This window comes from Coturnix japonica, chromosome 7, assembly GCF_001577835.2.
Source record: "Coturnix japonica isolate 7356 chromosome 7, Coturnix japonica 2.1, whole genome shotgun sequence".
NCBI classification, from domain to species: domain Eukaryota; kingdom Metazoa; phylum Chordata; class Aves; order Galliformes; family Phasianidae; genus Coturnix; species Coturnix japonica.
In genome coordinates this window covers 30,508,214-30,532,372 of record NC_029522.1, presented here as the reverse complement: position 1 = coordinate 30,532,372, position 24,159 = coordinate 30,508,214, and the positions used below count along the sequence as shown (strand labels likewise).

At 50.7% G+C, this 24,159-nt stretch overlaps 1 protein-coding gene across 7 annotated transcripts in view; it reads left to right on the top strand.

The window, feature by feature from the left end:
- The window catches only part of FMNL2 (formin like 2), a 97,033-nt gene that overhangs the window by 4,264 nt on the left and 68,610 nt on the right, over positions 1-24,159 (top strand). The gene's annotated exons all lie outside the window — the stretch shown is intronic.

The window sequence follows — 24,159 nt, the reverse complement described above, 5'->3', positions numbered from 1 at the left end:
AGGCTGCTCAGAAGAGTGGCTGAAGGTGCTGTCAGCCAGCAGGTCTGACTGCAGGGTTGTGACTGATGTGCGACAATCCCTGGTTTTCTCATTACAGTGAAACTGAGCTTTGCCGTTCGCTTTCTGATCACTTGTTCGGCTTTTGGAGCATTACTGATTAGGAAATCTAGTGCTGGTTCTTAACGTTTCTCCCAAATACATTCTGAATCAGGAGCAGTCAGGATTTGTGCTCATTTCTCAGTATTGCTCCTTCCAACTTGGTAATAGAAAAGTGAAAATGAATCTGTTCTACCTCTCATTCTCAGACATAGGAAAATCCCCATGAGTTTCCAGTTTCGCTTTCTCTCTGCCCCATTCATGCTCTGGAGCAGCAGCCTGGGAGCAGGCCTGGCCATGTCCCATGGGGCACAGTGATGTCCTCAGCTTGGCTTCTCTTTAAGCTGCTTTTAAATCAATTTGCTGAAGGGCTGCTCCTAAACACCATTCCTAAATAACAGAAGCTGCGCATTTCAAACCATTTAATGAGTACTAAGTCCTGCGTTCCACTTGTCTCTTCTTACAGAGCCGCCTCCCTGGGCTGGGTTCTGTGTGTGCTGGAGCTCAGCTCTGCCTGCAGCACGTGCAGGAGCTGCACCCTGACCCTGCACGAAGCGCCGACTGGAGAGCTCTCCACAGCACAATGAAATCAATTATGCAAAACATGCTAATTCAGCAACACTCTCCAGCACCAGTTTATTTTTAAGCATCTGGGCCGTCTCACGCGTTTGAATGAAGCGCGTTATGATCAGCCTCAAAACGCTTTCTGATGTGGGAAACCATGAAGAGAATAGCAAGAGCAGTGGTTGGGTTTGCTGGTCCCCTTCGGGCTGTGTGATGCCACAGGGCAGGGCTGCTGCAGCGTTCTGCCTTGTCTCTAAGTGGGCATCTTGGTGGGACCGGCACGTGGAGATGGAGCATTTGTCACTGTGGACAGAAATGCAACGTGGTTTGCTCTGGTAATGCACAGGAAGCCTCCAAGCTGGCTGAGAGGCAGAAATACACGCTCTCTTTTCTGATGGAGGGCTTTGAATCGTGCTTCCCAGCAGAGATTGCACAGTGACGGCTGGAGCTGCTTGGGAGGTTCTGCAGCCTGTAGCGTGGAGCTGCGTTTCAGACAAACTGAGTTGAATTATTGTTTGTTTTCTTTCTTGTTTGTTTGGAAGAGTCCGTCTGGGAATTTGGTATGGGAAATAAGTGACATCAACTCACTTAATTTGATTTATAATTGTGTTAGAAAAATGTCTGGCGCAGGCCTTGAGCACCCCAGAGCTCCTGCATCACCGGAGCTGAAGGTCTCAGCCTGCCGGCCAGGTCAAGCCAACTTCAGCTGGTGTTGCTTTGGAAAATACTGGTTTCCACACAGCACACCCTGCCAGTTTCCGTTCTGAAGGGTCAGTGTGATGAGATGAGGAGCGTTTGGGCTCTTAGGCTTCATGTGATTGCATCAGGTGCCGCTGAAGGGCTGAGCTCCTGGTCACACTGCCGTGCCCTGACACATGTTCTGCCCCAGCCTTGGGCTGCTGCAAGGTGTGCTGACCTGCGCTGATTAGGGTGAGATGTAATGCCTGGAAGTTGTGTCATGGGAGGGTTGGGATGGGAACGAGGAACCATTCCTTCTCCTAAGAGCAGCCAGGCATTGCACAGCTGCCCAGGGAGTGGGGGTCACCATCCTGGGGGTGTCCCAGAGCTGTGGGGACATGGCACTGAGGGATGTGGGCAGTGGGCATGGGGGGTGGGTGGGGGTTGATGTGGAGATCTGAGAGGGCTTTTCCAGTCTTGATGGTTCTGTGGTTTCCCTTGTTCTGACCTTGTGCATTCTCTTTCTATTTTTAATAACTCTGGATGCACGGCATAATGTGTGGATATGTTTGAAAATGCATTAATTTGTCCCAGCCACCATCTCTTCCTAAAATAGTCCTTTTGCCTTTCTCAAGTGTTTCATTGCATAAGGACTCAGATCATGTATAACTTGATTCTGTGAGCTTGCCCATGCTGTGCTGTAACTAACATACTGTAGAAATTAGAGACATGTTGGTTTTCAGTCTACCGTGGGATCCCTTGTAACAAAACAAGTGCTTGTCTTCTGTAACTGTGCATCTTTAAACATATATTTGGGGAGGATATTCACAAAGCAGCACAATAGTCATATTGTGTTGGAAATGAATGGTCTTCAGATGAGCTCTGTGCGAGGCGTGGACCTCCAGGGCTGTGCCTTGCAGCTCTTGAGATTGGCTCTGTGTGCTGGGACGTGAGCTGGGAGCGTGCCCAGCCATGCTGGGGACAGGGGGACACCTCTGAGTGAGCAGGGCTGCCTGGGGTAGGATGGGATTCATCTGACAGCACCAGCAGCATGCAGCCCTGCAGGGACGTGGCTTAGTGGTGTGGGGGCCACGGGTTGGTGGCTGGACTTGATGATCGTAGTGTTCTATTTCAACCTTAGTGAAGTGATTCCATCACGGAATAGAATGCATGAGATGGTGCTGTCATACATTCGTGTTCTGCACGTGGGTGCGCTCACTGCAGCACCCTGCTCTTCTGTCTGGAAGCATGAGGGGTGTCAGGCAGGAGAGGTGCAGAGCCTGTCCTGCTGCTCAGGTGGAAGAAATGGTCAGGTAGGATGGTGAGAGGTGCCCTTTGTGCTCCTGTTTGCTGGGCAGAAATGAGTGCTGGTTTCACTTCTGCACTGCCTTGGAATGAGTATAGGAGGATGCTCCAGCCTCCGTGCATGGACTGTTCTGTGCCACAGAGAAAGCTGCCAGGTGAGAAGGAGCCTCGGGCCAGAAACTGCTCCCAGACAGAGGTTGCAGAAACCTCTGGGAGGCAGTGAAGAAGCCTCAGTCTTTTTTAGGCTTTTTTAGGTTTTTAGGCTTTTTTTAGGGTGTATTTGGGTGTTGTGGGAGAGATCTTAAAATACAGAAATCAGTGTTGTTGTTTTCTTTTTTTCTTTTTCTTTTCTTTTCTTTCTTTCTTTTTTTTTTTTTTTAAATACATGATCTGGCCAGAAGTCATTTTACTATAAAAGGACTTGGGGAGAGTATACATTGTACATCTGTTACTTGTTTGCCTCCTAAGTGACTGCACGGTCGAGGCCAAAAGCAAAGAATAGAGGGTTGCACAAACTGGCAGAGTTTCTGGGGGTCTTTCAGAAGCCAATAATTGAAATGAGGAAGCAAAAGATTTGCTGCACACTTTCGGGTTGCTCACCCATCTGATGCTCTGTGGGCCGCTCTCACAGGAGGCAGGGCTGTGCAGTACCAGAGGTCTTGGAGATGATGGATGTCATTCAGCAGAGCTGGCGTACAGCAGTCCTATGACAAGCCTTAATAGCTCTCTGTTTGGGTGTGCTTCACAGGGCTCTGCCCAGCTCTGGGAGCCTCACAATTGAGGAAGATCAAATAAACTAGCTATCACAAATATTTAACTTAAAGCATGGTGGAGTAGGAGCTTTGATGTGGTGTATGAGACCCTCTGCATGGCTGCAGATGTGTTAGATGACTGGTGTGTTTTCTTTCCCTCAGATGTAGAATCATAGGTTGGCTTAGTTGGAAGGGAACTTAAAAATGATCTAAAATAATAATAAGCCTAACACTGTGGGTGCAAGTGGTGCAAAGGAGTTCCCATACCCATGGGCTGGTGTGATGCCTGGCCCACAATAGAACATGTGCTGAGGGCCAGGATCCACCTGGAGCAGCATCAGTCTTCCTGGCAGAGGTTGGCCCTGAACAGGTGATGCTCACACTGTCATAATTCTGATGGCTGCCCCTACAAGGAGCATTGCCTTGGAGATGTACCATAGAATGAAATAGGTTGGAAGAGACCTTAAAGAGCGTAGAACTGCAGAGTAGCTGGCTTGGAAGGGACTGCAAACATCACGGAGCCATGAGGTGGTTGGGTTAAGGGGGGAATTGCTGTGTCCCAACTTGCTGTAGCCACCAGGGAAGGAAAAGGGCCATGCTGCAGCCCCCCAGGCCATGTGTTGGACACATTGGGAAGCCTGCTGTGCTGCAGCTCGTGTGCTGATGTGAGGCCTGGCAGCTGGCATTTGGCTCTTTGAAGTCACCTTTGTGGATCCATATGAGCTTTCCTTTCAAGTCTTTCATTTGTCTCGCTCCGTTACACAGAAGTTGAAGAGCAGCATTTTAGTTTATTTTCTGGCATTTTAAGGCATCTTCTCTCTTTGATGTATTTAAAAATCTCATTTTGTCATCTCCTCTGCTCTTGTTTGCTTTTCACCTTCTGTTCCTGTCCTTTGTTTTCTGTTGTATCCGGAGGTGAAATGTTATTTTTTGTCCTTCTGTGTGTGTGTGCATGTGTGCTGAACCATGTTCTTCTGGTGACCTCAGGCATATGTTGTGTTTTTTGGACCCGTGAGTCCAAATGAAGGTGGGGGAGGCTGCAATGACCTGGATGGAACTGTCTGGTGCTGTGGCTTCCCTTTGGGAAGCAGAGGAGCTGTGTTGGGTCCCACTGGGGAAAGGACGATGGAGGGCAGTTGTGAGGGGCTGAGCGATCATCTTGGCTTGGGAATGAGTTCTGTGTTTTCTTTCCATAGTAGGAAACTGATTTCTTCTTTAATGCAAAGGCTCCAGAGCAGATGAATGACATGCACAAAGCACAAGGGGAAAATGCTTTTCTTTGTAATTTGAAAATATCTGACACTGCTCCTGCAGCCCCAGGGATGCGGAGGTCACTGGTGGCAGCTGTATTTTCAGGTAGATGAGGATCTCAGATGCCCACAGACTTCAGGGAGGCGCAAATGAACTGAGCAAGAAGTTCCTGTTGCAGTGGGCTCGGAGAGGCAAGATATACCTGTGAGGGAGAAGGGCTTCTGGTAAAGCTCATGGCTCTGTTTGTTTGCTTACATTTATTTCTCATAAGAAATCTTTGCTAAAGGCAACTCATCTGTTTAGTGCATGAAGTGAGAACTACCCTGATGCACTTGAGCAGTGATTAGTGAAGTGCTACAGCGTGTTGCTGTTGGGTGCTCCAGCTCTGAGCACCACAGAAAGTCCCGGTGTGGATTTGCTTTGCTTTCAGAAGTGGTCAGTTTCAGAATGACCTGCTGGGAAAACTCCCCTCCCCAAGGCTGTAATGCTGGTGTCTCACACGGAGCCCTCTCGGGGCTGCACTGAGCCGTACAGAAACGCTCAATGTTTGTTGCAGCAAGAGCTTTTCTCACACAGATACCGGTGCAGAAGGAATCTTCTGCTGAGCTGTAAGGCAGCGTAGCCAAAACACTGATGGAGGCCTTGAACGTGGCTGTGCTCGTCCTGCTGAGTGTGCAGTGTGAGCTTGTGCAGCATAGTCAAACCTACATAAGCTGTCTGGATCCCAGCGATGCCAGTGTTTGGCTGCAAGGTGCTGCTGCTTACTCAAGGTGCCAGGAGCCGCTGGCTGCTTCCTCCTCTTTCAGTTAGTTTTCTCAGTCCCTCGGTAGCAATTTCAGGTTTGACACGTTGCCTTTCCTTACAGAAGCAGAGGTGGGACCTGGGTGCTGCTCAGCATCACATAGCTGCAGCACTGAGGGCTTTGAGCAGTGCTGAGCACAGAGCAGCTTGGGAGGCTGATGGCTTTCACTGGCCAGGGTCTGTCCTTGGATGTGTCTGTGCAGGTCCCTGTGTAGCTGGCAGCATGCTTTGGTCCTCTGCAGGTGCTGTGTTTGCATGGCTCTCACTGCCATGGAGCCATAGAGTGCTTTGAGTTGGAACGGAGCTTTTAAGGCCATCTGGTGTAGGGACACCTGCAGCTCAGAGTGCTCAGAGCATGGTCCAGCCTGACCCTGAGTGTCTCCAGGGACAGGGCACCACCCCTTCTCTGGGCAGCCTGCTCTAGTACCTCCAAGTCCTTATTGTAAAGAACACTTTTCCTTCAATCCAGTCTAAATCTCCCCCTTTTAGTTTGAAACCATTTCTCCTTGTCCCATCACAGCAGACCCTGCTACAGAGTCTCCCCATCCTTCCTACAGCCCCTTTAGATATTGAATGGCTGCTCTCAGGTCTCCCCAAAGGTTTCTCCTTCAGGCTGCACAGCCCCAGCTCTCAGCCTGTGCTTGCAGGGAGGAGCCGTGCTGCAGGCTGACACACCATGTGTGCCCCTTAGAGAAGTGAAAGGTGCCCTGCTGCGCTGCAGGCTCAGCTTTGCCATGGGCAGGGCATTGCAGGCTCCACTTAGGAGCTCTGCGCTCTGCCCCTGGTTATCTTACAGGCATTTCTGACTTTGTGGGAGGGAATGTGGCTGGAGAAACATCAACATGCTGTGAGCGAGCGCTGCTTGAAGTTTTTGTGTTAGTGGGAGGCTGAACTGTGGTGTTTCTGTCTGGTGGATGATGTTGGTGGGAAGCTGGGGGCAGGGCCTGCTGTGCTGCTGAGCTGCAGGGAGAGGTTTGACAGCACTTAGTGCAGCGTCATTCTGATGGGCGAAGCTGGATGCTGGGAATGCCTGAGCTCAGTGAGCAGCATCCTCACGGTGTGTTACCCCCTTGATGCTCTGAGCTGTGCGTGCTGTGCCACCAGGGCCCTGCAGACACCACCTGGAGCACCATGGCTTGTCCTGCTGCTCGCCCTGCTCACGCTTCTTGCTGCTGACATTCTGTCCTTTGCAGCACAGCTGTGTTGCTGTGATGGCACTCCGTTATACAGGTGCCTTGACGCACTAAGAAGGGCTTTTTTGTTTTTATGTTTTAATTACTTGGAGGCTGTGTGTGCCAGCACTCCATGTATAAACAAGATCAGCTGAAATGAATGTTATTGCCCTGCCCTGGTGGCTTTTGTTGCATGAAATGTGTGGCTTGCTTAGAACATCTGGTGGTTATTGCCTTGAATTGGAATGCTGCTGATGTTTCTGAAAGATGCTTTTCATTACATTCACGGGGCCTGGTTTCAGTGACATTAAAGGCTCTCCCACTCCTAGAGTGATACAAAGGCATCTGGGTTGGGGGGTACATGAATTGGGCTTGGAGTTGATTTAGAGCTGTGCTGTCTGGTTGTTATTGGGGCCTGAATTGTGAGAAGTCTTTGTGCCAAGGTTGGCAAGGGCTGTTGGTGGTGCTGTGTGTGTAGGTGCAAAGCTGAGCTGTTGCCTTCACCTGCCATACCTGGGGGGAGCTGCTGCATCCCAGTGGTGGCCTCTGCTCCTCCTCCCTGGTCAGCAGCTCGGGCTCCTGTCACAGTGTGGTAATGCTTGGGATCAGGGAGTGGGCAAATGGTTTTCATTCAGTTGTTTGTGTACATAAGATGAAATTAATACCCACAGTTCTCTCAAAGATCTCTGCTGAGGCTGTTGAGGGCAGAATTTAGTCTGTGTTTTGTTAGTTTTAATGTACAGCACTCTGTATTCTTAAATTGGAGAGGATTCATCCTAGAAGTGCACACAGTCAGTGCTTCAAAATATACCAAAGCATGCATGCCCCATGTTTCCTTTCTGGAACCTGACGCTGTCAGCATGCAAAGAGTAAGCGAGCTCATAGGTCAAGTTCTTTTCTTTCCGTGTAAGTAATGTCACTGAGAACCAGGCAGAAGTAGATACTGACTCAACCTTCTGCTTTAAAGCTGACACAGAGTAGCAGAGATTGTTACACAAAGCTATGAACATGTTTTCAGCTTGATGGTGCTCCCAGCATGCAGGGGTGTCTTGTGCTGCTCATGGGTTAGGAGGGAGAATGTCTGCATAACGTTGGTTTCCAGCCCTGACTTTCTGTTGTCATCGTGAAAGCCAAGGGTGAAAGTGCCCTGGATGGTGTGAGCAGGAGCTGCTTGGAGGCTGTGGTGATTTGGTGACTGCTGGAGGACGGTTTGCAGTGGTGGATGGGGATGGTGGTCTGCTGCCCTGGCACACTGAAGGCTGTGGATGCAGCTGCCAGGCTGGATGTCCCCTCTGGGTCACCCATTAGAAATCACACTGAAGGGCTAGGGGTGCTGACAGCCCCAGCCACAATCATAGAGTCATTAAGGTTGGGAAAGGCCTCTAAGTCCACCATCCCCAGCCCATGGGCTGTTCATATACAGAGAGAGTTAGTGTATTTCTTTGGATAGGAATGTTAGCTTCACTGTCACAGTTTTCATCCATCACGGTGAAGTCCAGCTGCTGCAGTGCAGGTCACAGTGCCAGCTGGGTGGTAAACTGGGCTTGGCTGGTGCTGCGTTGGTTGCAGGTGTGACTATGAACCCTATTGACCAGTCTGCTTATATCAAATCCCAAAAAGCTGTTCTTCTGAGTGTCAAGTCATTTTTATTAATTTATGTGTCGAGAAGCCAAGAAAACCTCAAATGAGATTTAATAAACTGTTACCAGTGTTTATGTGTAAGATGAATTGAATAATAGAAAAAACACAGAGCTTTGTTCATGTATTCCCTTTCTTCTTGCTATCCTGAAAATGAGGTAGAAGGGTCGAGTGTAATAGAAACAGCACTTGGAGCGAAACAATGTTTGCTAATTGGCAGCTAATGGATTAGCAGCTTTTGAAATGAAGACCAAAAGGAGGCAGTCTCACATTCCCTTAGGTCACGTTTAATGATCACTTTGAGGAGAAGTCCTAATGAGAAAGGAAGCGCTGTCCTGTTGGGGCCGAGCAGCAGAGGCTTGTGAGCAGCCCAGGGTGCTTTGGTGGCCATGGCTGATTGCAGGTGACCAGCAGCATCACTTCTCAGCACAGCTCAGGATGCTTTCTCTCTGCAAATACGTGATGTGAATGCTGACTTCCAGCTGTCCAGTGAGCGTGTTGTGTTTGTTTTAACTTAGAATGGAAGAGCTAGAAATGCACTGAAGTTACAGCCGGGACAGGTCACTAGGAAAAATGGTAAATGCTAAATGGGTCATGTCCCTGTTAAACCTTGGTGTGTTGGGGAGAATCCTGTAATGTGTTTGCTGAGTGAGCAGGATGACACCCAGCAGGGCTTTGGGCTTCGCAGGCTGAGGGTAAGTGAACCATCAGCTGGGCCATGTCATGGTGCTCTGTGCAGGGGAGCTGGAACCCATTGGTTCCATTGGCTGGAACCACGTGTGTGCAGCTGGAGAGAGGCTGCCAGCAGCTGGCCCTGGGGAGCTGGGCACGGTGCTGCCCTGCCAGGCCTGGAGCTCTTTCTCCAGGGAAACAAGTTGGCCTTTCAGCCTGGGATGGTGGGGATGCTGGGCAGTGCTGCTGTGCTTGGAGGGGAAGGCTGGGGCTCTCTTGGGTGGGAGGGATGAAGCAGAGCTGTTCAATTATGCAGCACGTTTCTACATGGAACTGTACAGTGGTGGTTATCATCACCAGTACGAGTGTGTGGCACTGGGATAATTCTTTCTTCCTCCTAAGCAGCTTCTCAGGATACACTTACAGTCTGTTAAAACAAAATCAATTACTTCCAAGCAGTAAATACCTTGTGAATACATTGAACTTCTATGAATTATTAAATACCCATCGTGTTCCTCACTTGCAGCAGCAGCTTTATCAGCTTGTTTTCACATTTGAGAAGACAAGGAAGAGATTTGCTATTGTCTGTTCCTTTTGTTGAATTTCTCAGCTGTATTTGTCTTGGATGCCCCCTTTTTCTTTCCATTCCTTCAGTGACTATGAGAGGGTCTCTTTCTTCCTCTTTTTCCCTTAAGGGGAAAGTCCATCCCTGCCTCATCTCCGCTCTGCCAGCAGGATGTGGACTGGGTGGATGGAACCATTTAAGAAGAGCAGGACTCCTGCACTGTGAGTGCTTGGATGCCATGTGCCACCTCTGGCTCTGTCAGCTACTCCCCAGTGATGCAGTAACTTCAGTGTGTGTGCCCCATCTAGTCCCTGTGTTCTGCATCCCCGCTGTTACACACAGGGAGCTTTGCTCTCACCTCAATCTGAGGACTGTGAGGGATGTAATTTACCAACGTTTGGGCTCCCTGATCTCAGGTAGCAGCATGATGTCTGAAAACTCCCTTTAATTTGGGAATTCCCTTTCCATCCCCAACCAGCCCCCTGCCCTCCTCTCCCCTCTGGCCCCTCCTGACCCCCCCTGTGGTTCCAGCACTGTCTCTTCACAGTTTGCATGCAATGAGGAGAGTTTTCCAGCAGTTCCCTGCTGGGATGTGCAGTTGCAGCCATTCTGATGGTGGGTTGCTATTGCACAGCAGGGCTGGCCGTGGTGTCTTGGTGTGCTCCACCCTGGGCTCCCTGCACTGTGGAGCACGTAGCACCACTTCACCATCCCCAGAAGTGGTTGGTGCATGGCTTTGGGGCCGAGCTCGCTGCAGAGAGTCACTGGTGGGCTGCAGGGAACAGTGCAGGGAGACAGAGTATTCTGAGCTGCAGCCTTCTGCTGGTGGGAGCTGGGCTGGCGATCGCTGCCCTTCTGCCAAGAGAGCTGGTTGGGAACCAACCTAAACACAGTGCAACGTAAAGAAGCGTGCCTCTGGCTCACAGATGTTTAGAATGAATCATGCTGCTTGTCTTTCCTTCTCAGCTGGGGTTAACTCCTGGACTATGGAAAATAAAAATGGTCTTTTTATTGCTTTGGAGGCCGCGTTGTTGAGCTTGTGCCACGGATGCTTGGTGATGAATACTGTAGCACCAAACAGCTGTCTTTGAGAGCGATACAATTGTGAGGCAATATGCAGTTTACTCCTCCAGCGCCAGGATGCGATTGAATCACGAATAGATACACAGAGCTTTGTGTTTTCTCTGTGTTTTCTGAGCAGGGCTTCTCTTCCAGTGATTTCTAAAAGATCAGAACTTAAAGAAACGAGCCAAGCAGTGCAACACACCCAGCAGTGCTCAGCCCTGCCACGTTTCTCGTGATGAATGTCCATGCATTTCTTTGAAGGCAGCAGCATTCATGACGTAGTGAGAACTCAAAGCAGCAGTTATAACCTTTATAGTCATTAATTTCAGGCATGGATTGGAAAAGCTGGGATGTTCCTTGGCTCCATCAGCCCAATGCTGGCTAACAGCACCTGGCCTTTCAGGTAGGGGTAATTCAGTGATGGAGGAATACATGCGTAAGTATAAACATGCATAATTAAGAGGGGTGGCACAGCCTGGTTCCTCAGAGCAGTTGTTAGGGAAGGTGGGAAACAAGTGGCTGAGGGCAGCTCAAGGCAAACTGGTGATTGAAGATGCAGTGACAAGAGAAGGCAATATTTCAAGTGCTCCCACGTTTTCAGCAGTATAAAAATTACCTGTTTTGGCCCATTTGCAGAAGTTGCCTGGTGATGGAGCTGCTGGAGTGGGGTGCTGCAAAAGAGGATCACTGAAAGGTGCTTATTGCTGGGCATGGAAGATGTTAATCAGGAAAATGGGACATTCTCCTAAAGTAAATTAATGTAATTGCTGTTCAGATTTTCTGCACAAAGAGGGAATAATCAAAGTAATTTTACTGAAGCAGGATGCAGCATGGAGAGGCATCTCTTTGTGGCAGGCAGCGAATCAGTGATAGTTATCACTGGAGGACCCCAGCTCCAAGAGTCCTGTAGCCCAGTGTTCATTTTGCTGTGCCCTTACACTTTGGGACAGACAATTCAGCCTAATTAGGCCTCATTTCTCAACTGGCCATCTGTTCACTGAGCCCTGCTCCCGCTGCCCTGCGGCCCTGCCTGGCTCTGGGCTGCCTTGTCAAGTGAGACAAGCCAGGCTGTGAGCCTACCCGGACCTGTGAGGAGCTTGCACTGCTGTAGTGGTTTTGGATGGACTTAATAAATGAGTCTATCTGGACAAGAAAAGACCCAAAAGACACACATGACAGCAAGTTAACAAACAGCTCCGGAAGACAATGGCCTTTTGCTCAGCCTCAGACTGCATGTCTCTCTGGCTGGGTTTCTTTTTGTGAAATGCCAAGGTTCTTTTCTCTCCTTTTTCCTCCTGTTTAAACTCCTTTTCTGTCCCAGATCTTCATTGGACTCCCAAGATGGGTTTTTTTCCACGCCTGCTGCAATGTTGTTTGCAGGCGGTGCATGCACTGGTGATTAGTGCAGCTGATCAGCTTTCCCGGAGCACAGTGGGAAATCCCTTTGCTGTTATTGCTTAACACAGAGCAGTGAGAAGGCAGGGCAGGTTTCCCCTTGCTGACCTGTGCTTGTGGCAGCCCTCAGAGCCTGCACTGCTGGGTGGGCAGCCCCATGTTAGTGCACCTTCTGCAGGCACCCTGCAGTAATGCGTCTCAGGAATCGTCCTGTCCAGCAGCAGCATTAGGTCCATGGATACCTGCAATCTTCTGGCCTCAGGAACTCAAGATGTGTTTCATAATGATGTGTTTTTTCCCCTTTGCTGTTTGGGTGCTGTACTAAAGGAGCTGCGTGGCTGAGTTTTGCTGGGAGCCTGGCCTACAGGGCGTAGCTTGGAAAGCAGCACATGACTTGAACAGTAGTAACTTGAACAGTTTTTCCTAATCGTTGCAGATAGGAGAGAATAGAGACACTGAGTAGCAGTAAGACTGTGGGGCTTTAGACGCAGAGGCAGTAATAGCTGGTTTTGCCTTTTCTCCTAAAATACAGCAGAGAGGATATAGAGATCTGACACCAACTTGAGCAGCCACCTGGCCGTGCCTCAGGGCCAGCTCTGTAATCACAGCCATCTCTGTAGGCAAAGCCTGGAGGTGCTGGTTCTGGGAAAGGGAAGGTTTGCATTGCTGTGTTGCAATGGCAGGGTGTAAGCGAGGCTCTCGGCATTGCAGAGGAATGAGCTGTTTCCTGGTTTCCGGAGCAGTAGCTCAGTTTGTAGGTAATAAAGACCCTTATCCCAAAGGAGTTGCGTCCTAATGTCATTTAGTTCTGTCATTGTAGACTATTGGCGACTTCACTGTTCCGTAGTGCCTGAGAGGTCAGAGTGAAGGTGAGGCATCCCCCATTTAGTTAAGCACACCTGGGCCTGCTCTCAGTGATCCTCGGTGAACGTTTCTTTGGTGACATCAGTGATATTTTGATCAGTGTTGGGGCATTTTACTGGTGACACAGAATGTAACACAGAATGTAACACAGAATGTAACACGGTGCAGGTGATCCATACACTTTGTGGCTTTTCCTTTTTCCCCTGCTGTGTATTAGCAGTGCTTTGAGGTTAGACCCTTATCCAGTGTGCTCACCCATTCTTTATAGAATGATGGATCGTGGCATAATGAGAGACCAGCTTTTCCTTCATGGCATCACGCTGTACCTTGTAACTGCAGAGCTATATAGGAAGAAGCTTTGGGCTATGTACCAAAGGTTTCTATTTCCTGACCATCGCATGAAAGTTCCATCTGTGCAGATACAGTTGGTGATTTATTTTCAGGAAGGATGGAAGTTTTGTCCCTCTGGTGGCATCTCCTGAGTAATCAGTTTCATCCTTTGTATTTCCTGTGTTTTCCTTTTTAGCAGAACGCTAAGAAGAGCTCCATTTCCATTTAATTCACATCGGGCTCTGTATATATTTGTGGTCATATTCTGTTTCCAGTTAACTTATAGACAACTTCACTGACGTCAGGAGGGGCTGTGCATGGAGCAGCGCGGCTCTCCGTGGTGGTGCACATTTATTGCTTTCCTTTTGGCTCATGGAGGGGGAGCTCTGCTGTCTGTCATTACAAAGAACAGATGCCCCTCATTTCAGACCCAAATTTATTCCTATCCCACACAGATCTGGTTAGTGTTCCTGCCCCGCTATTGTTGCACGCTGCACAAATGCGTGTGAAGTGGGAGGTCGCGAAGCCGAGCATACGAACGGTGATAGATGTTGAAGTTTTGCAGTCTCCCAGCATTAACAGTTTCTCACTCTGCTCTTTCCACATTCTTAATTTGGCATCAAGCTGGAGCATACTGAGTGCTGTGTTTCTGTATGTGTGCAGGGTTAGGCGCACAGTGGGTGCTGACCTGCTCGTGCCATGCCCGCTGGGTGGCTGTAGGAGCACGGGCTGGCTCCTGCTCCCTGGCTGCGGCTGGGTTTGTGCATGTGAGTGAATCAGGAATCGCACCTTTCAGCTTGGATGCTTTCCTGCTTCTTTGATGTCTTATTTGTGAAGCAGAGTGAGCTGCAGGCGCTGCCCTGGTGCCCCGTGGGTGCCGCATGCATGTCGGGCAGCAGCGGGCCCTTCTTATGGTGCTGGAGCCATGCTGGCAGATGTGCAGGCTTTTAACCTGCTGACAGCCAATGTGTGCAGCCTGACAGCGGGCCCTGGCTGTGCTGGTGGGTGCTCTGAAGCGTGCAGGGAAGCCCTGAAGGAGCAGCTCTCTACTTGGTGTGTTGGCAACTGCTGCTGTGTGCTGTATAGCTGTGCTAAGCACTGGCCATCAGAAACCAAAAAAGAACAACTCTATGTTTGAGTTGTTGTATTAATTGGAGAAGAGCAGGATGGGGTCTGCACCTCTCTGCTTCTTCCCTTTGATGAGAAGGTGAAGCAGCAGTGGCTCTGTAGAGGCTGGGAGATAAGGGTGAGGCCAGGTTGGGTGCAGGTACCTGGCACAGGCCGGGGACCAGCTGGTGGGGCAGCCCCCAGGCATGGCCATGGAGCTCACACTGGGCTGGCTCTGGCTCCTTCCCCTCTCCGCTCTGTTGCGGAGCTGATTTATAGATGCCAATACAAAGGCTCCCTGTTGAAGGCTCATTGAGTTTAATGAAGTCAGTTTGCTGTGCTTGGAAATGAAATAAAAACCCCAGCAAGTCAGTAACCTTGAAATAAAAGGAAGAGGGTGGTTAAAATGCTTTATCCTGAAATGTCTGGGATTCTGAGCCATTTACTGCCAGGCTTGCTGATTCCATAGGTTCCTAACTGAAAATTAAGGAGATTGGATTAAAAGTAACTATGTGCTGATACCAGAGGAGGAACATCTCCCATGAGTCACTTCTCCGGAGCCGCACCGCAGACACATCCCTGCTTCCAAGTCAGATCACATGTCTGAACATATACTTTTTGCATTTTTGTGCTGGGCTCATTGTAAATACCTGCCTCTCTTCACGGAAAGGTGTTTCACAGGAGCTTCTTCCTGCTGTGAAATTACACCTTCAGTGCTGGACTTGCTGAAACACATTCTTGCCCTCGAAGCTGCTGCGTTTTCCCCTCAGTTCCAGCCTGAGCTGGTGGGGGGCAACCGCCCTATGGAAGGGATGGGGCTGGGGGCTGTAAGGGCCCTTCCAACCCAACCGTTCTGTGATCTTTGAGATCCCTTTGAACCCAACCATTCTATGCTTCTGTCATCGATGAGGTCTCTTCCAAGCCAAGCTGTTCTGCAGTTCTTTGAAATCCTCATCTGCAAAGGTAAAACAAGCTTAGCCTTCCCTGCGTCACCTCCAACTCACAAAACATGGCATGTCCCCATCTCAGTACAAAGCATTCGGGTGAAAAGCAAGATGTGATGCAGAATCTCCCTGCTGCCGTGTCACAGCTGTGCTCAGCAGGCACCTGGGCTCCTGTTGGCCTCTCAGCCAGCTGGGGCTGCTGCATGGATCTCCGCTGCTGCCTTAAGTTAAGCCACATTAAGATGCATCCAAGTTGGGGCTGTTGTTGAGTAGAGGCAGAGAATTGTTCCTTGGGTCTGGCTGAAGGATGAGAGCAAGAAGCAAGAAAACGCGGTGTGACATGAAGAAATGTAAATGGCCTCGAGTTTGAGTGAGCTGAAAACAGCTGTGTGAATTCTTTTGTATCCCTGAATGATTCTGTGTTGCTCAGTTTTGGGGTATTTTTAGATTCAAGCAGCTCTGCTGTGTTGCTGAGGAGATGAGGTTCACATGCTTTGATGTGGCTGTGGAACTCCGAGGTGTTTGGCTTTCTAGGAGCGAGATGGAAGAAGGGAAGCAAGCCTGGGTTTCTTCAGCTCCGTATGGGAGAGGAGACGTTCAGTTGGTGATGGGCTGACAGCTGGACTTGTGATCTCAGAGGCCTTTCTCAACCTTAATGATTTTGTGATTATTCCTTAATTAGCTGCATGCCAGGGAAGTTGTGCTACCCGTCTGCCTGCCATGTGCAGCAGTGCCAGGTGCTTCCAGCCCTGGTGCAGGACTGCATGCAGCTGTTGGCACCTAGGGACGGCAGGAACATGCCTGGATCTCCTTGTTTCAGAGATTATGTTAAGTGTGGCTTCACCGAAAACTTTATTTTCTTACGCCCACGTGTTGCTCACTTCCTTGCCGTACCTGGCTTTCGTTAAAAAAAATCCCCCGGCAAATGGCTGCTTTTGTTGTGGTTGGTGCAGTGATGGAGCAGCAGGTGATGGAGCAGCAGGCGCCGGGCAGAGCTCAGTGCTCTGGGCTGCATCGCTGCCTGGCTGCGTGTGCCCGAGCTGAGCTGTGGGGCAGCACAACGCAGAGCCTCCATTGTGCTCCTGGGGAGCATCCGATGGGGGCTGCCATTAAACCCCAGGGAAGTTGGTGGGTGGCACCTGGATGGCAGTGAGCTGTGCTCCATGGACACACTGAGCTCCATGTCCACGTGCCCTTGGGGTGTGTGGGGCTGTGTATCCCAGTGTCTGACACCTCGTGGTGCTGCACATGGCCTTTGGGGGCGGGTGGTGTTGGTGCTCCGGGAGCTGCCGGCTTACCCCGCTGCAGGGAGTTGCTCATCAGGAGAGCTTGATTGCAAACGAGCCAGCAAAGGCGTTTCCCTGGGAGCATTGATAATATATCGGGGTAAACAACTTTGGAGTGTAGCTGCAGAGACAGAAATACTTTTCTTCCCACGTCTGCTGATGTTGCAGCAGCCCTTTTCCCAAAATCTGGGAGCAGCAGCTGCCTCAGCCTCTCCATTCATCCTTCAGCATCACCAAGAAGGCACCCTCTGCCTCTGCCTTCCTTCACAGCTGTGCCGCCAACCCTGCCCGTATCCTCACAGCTCTGGGCCATTTGTGGTCACGGTGTCACTGGGTCAGCAGCATGTCGGCATCCTCGGCTGGCCCCAGCACTGCACTGTTCAGCCCTGCCATTGCTCTGGACACGCCGTGTGGCACCGTGCCATGGCTCCCAGGCTGCCTCTCACTGTCCTGGCTGGGTGCCGGTAGCTCCCTGGAGGATTTATGTATAAATCTATAAGCTGGTAATGCGGCGTGTGGGCAGAACGCGTTGGGCATCTTTGAGATCAGAGCAGGGGAGAAAGCTGTGTGAGCACATGTGGGGTGAGCTGGGGGCTCTTCTGCAGGGCTGGAAGATGTGCTGAGCATCAGCGTGTGTGTGTGCCCTGCTGTGTGCTGGGAGAGCCTGCAGACAAAATCTGAGCTGGGCACTTCTGCAGCGAGCTGCCTTTGTTCTGCTGCCTCCAGTGCCCGAGCAGCCGCTCAGGTTTGTTTGTAGAGTGCTCTGAGATGTCTGCCTGTGAAGTGCTCGGCCCTCCAGGGTATAACAGGAAAAAATAAGGGCTTTCTTGGAGCTGCGCACCTCTCCTCCCTGCTTGTAAATTGCTGGCAGTGCACTTTCTTCTGGGTTTTAAGCCTTTGGGATAAAACGGGAAACAATCAGAGGTCAAGTGAAAAGAAATAGTTTTTCTGCAGAAGAAAAGAATGAGGCTGGGATGTAGGTCAGATGCACGCAGCACAGGATTCGAGCAGCTATTTTCTACAGCTAAATTGTACTTGGAGACTTTTTGAAGTTCACATCTGGTGAGCAGATTTAAGGTACGGGCCTTCAGTGTTTGCATAGTAGTTCCTTTGCTTGCTTTCTAAAAATATGACCTGGAGACCTCCCTTTAGTGAAACAGTTCCCAATCTTGCTAGGCTCCTCTCCCCTGCACATTGCTCAAATGACTGCGAGGCTCCAGAAGTGCAGCCAGTGGGTGGAGGTGTTCGGTGTCCGTGTTGCCAACCACCTGCTGCTTGGGCCTTGCTTAGAGTCACACAACCACAGAGCCATTCAGGCTGGAAAAGTCCTCTAGGATCCCCAGCCCACCCTCCCCACGCACCCCTCCATGCCCACTGCCCACATCGCTCACTGCCACATCCCCACGGCTCTGGGACACCCCCAGGGATGGTGACCTCCTGCTCCCTGGGCAGCTGTGCAATGCCTGGCTGCTCTTTGGAGAAGGAATGGTTCCTAACATCCAACCTGAGGTGCAGGTGAGGAAGGTGTCAGCAAGCAGGAACCGTTTTTTGTCCTCTTGAACCCCAAACCAGGGCTGTCATCTGCAGGAGTGAGAGAGGAGCTGCTGCTGGGGCAGCAAGGAGGAGGGGGTGGTGATGTCCCCAGAGCTTGGTGGCTGTGCTGGTGCAGCCAGGGGCAGTGGGAGCATCCTCAGGGACACAGGGGTGGGTTGAATGGCCCAGCGTTACTGCCCAGTAGGGCAGGGAAACTGATGGAGTTCAGGTGCAATGGAAAGAGGGGTGTCAGGGGTGTTCCCACAGTCTTGCTGCTCTGCAGCCTGGGCCTGGCTGGAGGTGCTCCAGGCTGCGTCAGGCAGACAGTTCCAGCCCTCTTTTCTCTGACATAAATCTGGACGAGCTCTGTTAAGGCAGCGGAGCTGCAGAAAAATATTTATAGACAGGAAGGGAATCTGGTCTCCCCCCACCCTTTGGCAGAGTAACTATCAGTTTCCTTAAGATACGCGCTTGGCAGCAGTGAATGTACTTCATCCCATTGAGTATATTTCTCCCTAGCATTCGTCAGATGTAAAATGTCATGGATTTGTCATGTAATTTAATTTCTTCCATTCGGATGTATGCTAGGAATGAAGTCAGCCGAAGGGATTACAAAAGGAGCATTGATGTTGCGGTCCTTCAGCACATCTAAAGAATCTGATTTAAATGAAAGCGTGTAGCTGGTGTGTGGGGCAGTTGGAAACTGTCGTGATCCTCTAAACAGTCAGTGATCCATAGCTGTGGGTTCGTGCCCTGCTCTGCCTGTGTCTGGGACCAGGCAGGCTGATGCTTGGTGATGTTCTGTTGCCACTTGCAACATTCAAGTAAAAGCCTTATACTGCTTCCTCACCTGTAAAAGGGTCATCATTCCCCCTGAAGCAACAAAATACATCAGAACTGATGTAATGGGAAAAGTTAGAGCAGCAAAAGCAGCATTTTCTTCTGCTTTTAGAAGGGATGCTGCTGTGTCTGTGTGTAGAAGTGGCCTTGGTGAGATGCGTGGTGAGGATGCTCTGAGTGCTCAGTCACTGCAGTGAGGAGCAGGGGGGCTCAGAGAGGGGCTGAGAACCGAGCACTTTCCTGTGGCACGGTGGGATAGAGCTGCTCTCCGTCCTGGCTCAGCCAGCAGCAGTGAGATGGGGCCGGGCTGCTGGAGGCACTTGGCAGGCTCAGGCTGCCAGCCGCAGGGCTGGGCTTCGCCAAGACCTATATTTGTTTGGTTTTGGTTGCAGTGGATTCGGTGTTTGCTCAGAGCTTTTGTGTTTTGTATAAATAGTCTTTAGCAGGCTTCAGATGAAGACATAATCTGTTTTATCGCTGCCATCTCCTCCATGCCTGCCTGCCCATCAGTGCTTCCACTTTCCAGACTTGCTGCTCCATGGAGCTGCTGCCATCTGGGGCTGAGAGACAGGAGTGGGCTGTGAGGGCACAGAATAAAAGCCAGAAGGTGCCATGGCTGTGATGTTCTGCTGCTGGGGACAGCCTGGAGCAACTGCAAGGGCAGGAGAACCAGAGCCCAATGCAGCCCATCTCTGAGAACTGCAGTGATAGACTCCTGCCATGGGATGTGGTCACAGCTGACACCAGCAGTCTTTCCCCAGGCAAGTGCCCAGCCTTAAGTCAGCTGTGGCTTTTTACATGCTGGCAGGGTAGCTGTGGGCTTGTTTGGTATTCTTTCTATTTAAACATGTAATGCTGGTGCAGGTGAGTGTACCTGATAGTGCTGGGGGCTCGCTGGGATGTCCAGCCCTTCTGTCCCTTCTAGGGCCCTCTGTTCTCCTGCGTGGCTGTCCTTGGGAAGAGAGTTTCACCTGTAGCAGAATGTGCAGGGATTTTGTGCTTGGGATGGAGGGGAAGCCCCGCTGCCTCTGTTCTGATTATGCAGTGGTCATGGAATAGCAGAGCCCCATAGGTGTAATTAGATGCTTAAGTTGTGGGATGTGCTCATGGACTTTCTTCCTGGAGATCATATGTTTTTTGAGTAATGCCATTATGCGTATCCCTGAAAGTAGCCCTTGCACAATCCTTTCCAGGAAGGGAAACGGAGCCCAGCTTGCCTCCCAGAGCCCAGCGGAGGAGTTTAATATCTGAAATTCCCTTTAATTAAAGGTGAGGAAACTGAGATGTGGAGATTAAGGACCAGTTTTCTTAGGGAGCGCAGCGGCTGCTCAGGACTGGATTTTCCAAGGAGCGCGGCTCCCATTGAAGTGGTGAAGGAGCAGCCAGGTCTCAGAGCATCCATCCATCACGCTGGGCACTGAGCTGGTGGGGAGTGGTGCTGGGGCAGAGTGAAGGCCTTCCTGTCCCTCTGTGCATGGCTGTGGGGATGGTCACATCCCAGCTGAGCCAGTATAGTGCATGGAGAGACAGGTGCAGGTGCTTGGGGCTGAGCGCCTGGGCTGCTTTACTTCTGGGTAGGGTTGAGGGGTCAGACACGGAGTGCCCTTCTCCTGTGCATTGGCCGTAGCCTCGGATGTGTGGGTTTATATCATAGGACTGTGGTATCATTAGGGCTGGAAAAGACCTCTCACATCACCAGGTCTGAATGCCAAATAAAACTAAGCCTGTAGCCATAAGAGAGCCACCATCCACAGAAGGAGACATAAAACTTAGAGAAGGCACCATAATCTAATTTGGAGCCTTTGCTGATTTAGTACTGGAGATACTTCTTCCCTGAGAGCCATTGAATGCTGTGAAAAATAAAAGGGCATGAAGAGGTCTGAAAGCCAGTATGCCAGGTCACTGTTGCTGTTAAAAATACTGAACATAGCGACTATAAAGTGACACAAAGCATTTCTTTTCCGTGGTTTGTTTTGCATGGAGATCCCGATGTGGCGGAACTCCCCGAGGAAGGAAGGCAGAATGTGGCGTGCAGTGATATTTGAGGCAAATAGAGGCGTAGTAAATGAAAGAAAAGCAATTTTCCTGTCGAGGTGCTTAGAGTTGCAGTGTGTGTGCATGGCAGGAAGCTCAGTGCCGCAGAGCAGCGATGCAGAAGGCAGACCCTGCCCTTGTGCTGATTGCTGGAAGCCCCCCAGCGCTTTGCCAGCAGCTCAGTGTGCCTCGGGGCTGTGACAGCTCCAACCTGCTGACAGCGGAGCTGCTCCCCCTTTCCTGCTCCTTTCCTTTTGGCTCAGCTTTGCTGTGGACCCCTGATGGCTGCCGCCTTCCTCCCTTGATGTGGCTGCGTTCAGATGGGTCCCAGCGATGCAGCTTCCTTTTATTACAAGGCACACGCAGATGCCCACAGAAGTTGCTGTGTCCCCTCTCTGGTCCTTTAAAATCCAAGTGCAATCCCAAGTTGTGATGCAGATGTCAGCACAGCTTCAGTGCAGGCATTCACGTGGTGCTTTTGAGTTAGCAGGTTTTCTTCCCTTTCTTCTCCTGTGTCTTACTGTCTGTCCCAATCAAGTTGTCCTTTTCTCCCTGTTCCTCATTTCTTTTGAGAGGCAGAACAGTTCAGAAAGAAAATGAAGAGTGCTGCCTGTGTCCTCAGCTCATCCTTATTGCAGCAGGATGGCTCCTGCTTTTTTTTCCTGTTCTGTGTGCATACCCTCCATCTCAGAGCAAAAACCTTCATTACAATTGTGTTAATGATGGTACCGTGTGATGCTGCTCTCCTTGCAGCAGTGTCCCATGCAGATGCAGTGTGTGGTCTGGCTGTGCCTGCAACAGCCCTGCATGCAGCTACCAGGGCAGAATTCGGCTCTGTTGGTGGAAAACACATCCCTTACGTGTTCCTGAAGGAGACCTTTCATTTTAGACTGGTGGGAGAGACCAGCCAGTGTAAGGCCAGCTGAGCTGAGGTAACGCTGCATTGTTTGCCAGATGTTTCCAGTCAATGTATTTTTTTGGCCGCCTCCAGGAATTGACTTGTCTGATTTCACTGCTGGGCGCAGCAATCAGAACTGCCTGCACCTTTGCTGGGGCTGTGCTATAACTGCTGCATTCCCAGCTGGCACCCACCAGCCCTACATCATTCCCTGCTGAAATTTTCTTTCCCATTCCCATTTTCTTGTCCTGTGCACCCCAGGGCTGTGCCCTGAAGCAGGGAGTGCTGATGTGTATTGCTGCAGCTCGCAGTTGCTACAGGCACCGGTGCGTGCAGCAGGAAGGCACAGCCAGCCCTGCATGAGGCGTGGGCTGCTCTGGGGCTCCACTGTCACATAGCAAGTTTTCCGTGGAGGGGAGGGAACAAGGAGGAAAGGAAACCAACAAATCAGAAGTTGATAGAAAGGTATGGCGAATCTGTGGCAAGATTGGAAGGGATGTCCTTTGTGTATTTCTTTCCTTTCTGAAAGTCACATGCACCAACCTCTTGTTTTAAACAGGTGCACAACCAGTACAAGCCAAACACAAAAGAGTAATAGGAGCCAGTTCCCTTGTAGAATCTTGTCATCACTAAGGTTGGAAATGACCTCTGGGATCTTCCCACCCTCCCCACCTCCTTTCATGCCCACTGCCTGCATCCCTCAGTGCCACATCCCCACAGCTCTGGGACACTCCCAAGGACGGTGACCCCCCCAGTCCCTTGCAGCGGTACCACTGCCTGACTGTTCCTTAGGGAGCAGCTGTTCCTCATACCCACCCTGGCCATTCCCAGGTACAACTTAAGGCTGTCACCTCTCACCCTGTCACTGTCACCTGGGAGCAGGTGCTGTCCTCCACCTTGCTCCAGCCTCCTCTCAGGAGCTGCTGGAAGTTGTGAGGTCTCCCCTCAGCCTCCTCTACACCAGACTGAACAATCCCAGTTCCCTCAGCTGCTCCCCATAGGGCTTGTGCTCCATCACCAGCTTCATAGCCCTGCCACATCAAGAGGAAGTGTATATTTTATATAGGTCCTTCTGGTGTGCCATGGGTGCGTATAAGTTGTCTTCTTCTGTGTTGCACTTATCTAGTAAATGGCTCATGGATGGTGGCCCTGCTTCTGCTTCGTCCCTTCGTTTACTGAGAGCCTCTCTCACTGTTTCTAGCTGTGCTCAGTTTGCATTTCCAAAGCTTTGTGTTTTTGCTCCAGGACTGAGCTAAGCAGTGGAGCGCCAAAGGGCCAATGTAAAGTTGTTCTTATTACTGTCCAAAAGATAATTGTTTACTTTACCATTGCAAATGTATACACATGGCACCAGCAGCTGCCTGGAATTATTCGGGACCAGATTCTGCTTTTGTTGAAACTGGTGGAGCTTCCAAATCATTCCTTTGTCCTGTGCTGCAGGCAGCACGGGGCCCCTCGGAGCACGGACAGCTCCTCCATAGAGGGCTGTGAGTGTGAATGGGGACGAGTTCTGTGTTGCTGTATGGTGAGGCCACAGAACACACTGTGTTTGCTCAGGGCAGCAGTGGTGCCCAGCAGGATGCGCGCCATGGCCTGGCCATTGCTGTGCTGGGGCTCAGCTCGAGCAGCCCAGAGCCCACTGGGTTATTGTGCTTGAAAGGCAATGGAACTTATGTGCTAATTATTTATGCAGCTGGAATTAAGAATAGAGCGTAACTGTGGGAAAGCACTGCAGAGCAATATGCCTTTCTTGAGTGGTGTCAGGCACGGCGCCGTACTGTAAGTGCATCCTGTTTTGAGTCTGGGATGCAGGGCTTTATGAAGCATCCTGCTGCATGTCCGTAACTCCAAAGGGCGCGCTGCAGGAGAGTGCATCCTGCAATGAGCTGGGCAGGACACTGCTGAGAAAGTGCCTGTAAAGCAGTGTGGGATGCGGTGTGGTAAGAGGGATAGATTGGAGTTTATCCATAACGGTGAGCCATAAGCGAAGGACTCACACCAGACGTGAGCAGTTTCAGGTGGCTGTTTGTGTGCCAGCCCCAGCTGTGCTGTCATTAGTTGGTGTTCCGGGTATGCAGGCAGTGCTGGGATAGCTTCCCCTGGCCCCGGCTGCAGCCGCACCGCTCCCTACACCCACACTGTCTGCTCACTGAGCGTGTTAAAGCTTGACATCACCGCTCAGCCCCATTCTGGTTTCGCAATAATAAAAAGCAGAGTCTGGAGAGAGGGCTGCCAGTTGTAATAAGCGGAGAACACACCCAGCCAAGTTTACTTTATTGTTCTTGGGATACACAAAAAAAAAACTTGTTTGTACAATAACATATTTCGGAGGGTTTGGCCGATTCCAGCCTTTCCTGCCTCCTCCTTTG